This window comes from Apteryx mantelli, chromosome 31, assembly GCF_036417845.1.
Source record: "Apteryx mantelli isolate bAptMan1 chromosome 31, bAptMan1.hap1, whole genome shotgun sequence".
Classification (NCBI taxonomy): Eukaryota; Metazoa; Chordata; class Aves; order Apterygiformes; family Apterygidae; genus Apteryx; species Apteryx mantelli.
The window spans coordinates 3,802,699-3,805,651 of NC_090008.1; positions in this window are offsets into that span (position 1 = coordinate 3,802,699).

The window sequence follows — 2,953 nt, forward strand, 5'->3', positions numbered from 1 at the left end:
AAGATAGTAAGAACTAAGAATTTAAAAAAACAGTGTCTTAGAGGCCTACGTCTGCCCAGAACCATGTGGTGTAACTTTGCTATTCTCAAAGATGGAAACTGTAAAGTGCATGCTACTGAAGCCCCAGGTCCCTATGTGCATGCGAAAGGAGGATATCGAAAGAAGGATATTGTATAGGCTCATCTTCAGAATAACAATGGCACCAAAAGGCTTTCAAAGAACTGACTGGCTCTTCCTGTATGATTCAGGCCTGGAAACTAAGCAGAGAAACACCTTCATGTAAGACCATCTGGGTTTGCTGTTATACAAGGAAAGAGTCTGGGGTTTTGTTTTACTTTTTCCTCATCACTGGCATCATAAACAGACTGGCTCTGAGTTCAGACCAACCATGACTGCTCACCATGCTTTCCTTCACCTCAATTCATGCCCCATGCCATTTCACGCCTGACTCATTGCCTTCTGTTTAACGCATTGTTTTAACTGGTGTTTCTTGTTCCAAATGAATTGAAATTCTTGCTTTCGGCAGGGTACCTATCCAGTGTTTTGGTGGCACAAAAGTGTTCAACTTCAGGATAAACTGGATTTTTAAGTGGTGGCTCTCTTTGTAAGGAGAGATCCTCTCATTTCCCAAACAAGCATCTCCACCTTACTGCAACCTTACCACTGCCTGGTCTGCTGCTTGTGCTCCATTCATATTTAAGTCTGAAAGGAAGCATTTTGAGCCATACCTTACAGGGCATTCTCTTAGCTAGGGAACATGCATCAGTTTGTCAATCAGAAACTTACCTCTGAGGTGAGTGATTTTTTGAAAGTAGATGATCCTGTCAAAACAATAAAGCCACATTTAGAAAAGAAAGAGTTAAACACTATTACGCATCACCAAAAAGCTTGACGTTCTGCTTTGGTTTGAATGTTTTAAACCGTATAAAAAGCACTGACTCATGTTTGATTTCTTCCCAGCTTCTCCTCTTACAGCAGCAAGAATTTTTGTCAAGCCACAAGGAAATGCTATTCTGCTTACCACTTGCCCATCCAAACTCATTTTTGTGTCAATACCACAGCACAACCCTTGGCTACCATCTGCTCTCCCCAGGTCAGCTGGATTGCAGGAATTCTCTGGCTGTGCATGAACACACAGGACCAAATTCAGAGGTGGTATCAGCTGAAGCAACTTTCCCAACTTCCATGGAGTTACACAGCTTTGCAGAATTACTGTCATCTATTAATTAGAACTGCTGCATCCCATGAGGGCCAAATACTCTTCAGTCAAGTGCTGCAGTGTTACAGTAGAGGTGACCACACTTTATACTGAACTTATCTCCAGGACATTTTAGTAAAAGGCCCAGATCATCAACCCTTCCACTTGAAACCAAGCCCAGGGACTTTCAGACAACAGTGGTGTTAAATGACAGTGAGGTGATGTACTAACTTATATCTTTTAAGCCTGGATTCCAGTCTTGGTTTCTTTTTTTTTTTTTTGTGGGGGGGGGGGAAGCAATTACATGATGCTGACCCTTTGCGAAGTTTGCCCACACCACAAAACCACGAGACAGATGGAGACCAGCACTGGTGAGGCCAAGAACTTGCAGGACAGAGACACTGCCCTCACCAGGCAGATGCATAAAACAGTCATTTGCTTTTTGCCCTCAGTCCAAAAAAAGGCAGACAGGCTCTTTGTTTTTCTTTCTGCTTCAGACCAACAGCAGATTCTTTATGTGGGAGCCATGACCACAGTCTCATAAAACTGCCCTCCCCCCAAAAGTGACATCCACATCACACCAAGGGATAAGCGCAGCGTTTCTTTCCCACAGATGCAGTAATTGTTTTACCAGGTTTTAGCATTACTCCATTACTTCATTACAGCAGCTCTGAACCCACACACTACTCCTTTAGCAGAGAAGTAAGCCCCTTTGATTTGACTATTACAGGCAGTGTAAAGACTTGTGCTGTGATTTCATCAAGTACCACAGCTCTATGAAAATTGCATTTCAGCAAAAGGAACAGAGGTACTTAATAGCAAAATCCAGCAGCCTTCTGATCCCCTTATCAAATGATCAAAGTTCTTATTTCAATACATATTAAACAAGTAAACAAGAAAGAAAAATCTGTGACAAGCACTTTTTACTAAACAAAGCAAGTGTGGCTTTAACCATCTTTCACTGCCTCATGATGTCCCTTTAAAGACAAGAAAGTTTGTCCTGAGAAGTTCTAATTTCTAGGTTTGAAGTCTCTCACATTGGGCTCTCCTTCCCCCTCCTCACAAACATATTCTGTGCTCTACAGAAAGAGCGAGCACCGATGCCACAGCTTCACGTGCTTGCAACGGTTCGCGGCTATGCAGGCCTGCAGGACAACAGATGGGCAATTCCACCCTTGGCTGGAGCTGCCTGTGCTGCCAAGGAGGTCTTGCCAGACTCTTGCAAGCTCTTGCAATCTTTTGACACTGCTCAGTTGGGCATTTGATGCTCCCAGAATTTCTGTGGGCTCAAATTTGGGGGAACTTCATTGTTACTTCAGTGGTGGACGTCTGGATGGGGATCTTGACAAGACCTTAGGCCTGCTCAAAGTCCACTGCAGACAGTAGCTCAACGCCATGAGTATCGCTAGCATCAGACCTACTGTTCTCCCACCAGGAAGCCCCGAACAAAGCCACCAGCCAGACAAGAGCCCCAATAAATCACTTATTTTCCTTCCCCTCGTTACAAACCAGAACAGATTTGGGAGCAGTGAGCATCTCCCAGTAGAAGGAAGCTTCTGCACTATTACAGCACCCCGTTTTAGTGTGTTAATAAGACACTGATAAAGCCCAATTCCATTGCCTTCCAGCACAGGAGACTGCTTTGCCACAAGGCTTTTGAACTTGCCAAGATCCGTCAGGACACAGGGAAGGAGGAAATGTCCCAGGCATTACAATGTAACACCTGTTCAATAGCAATTAAACCCCACTTCCTTT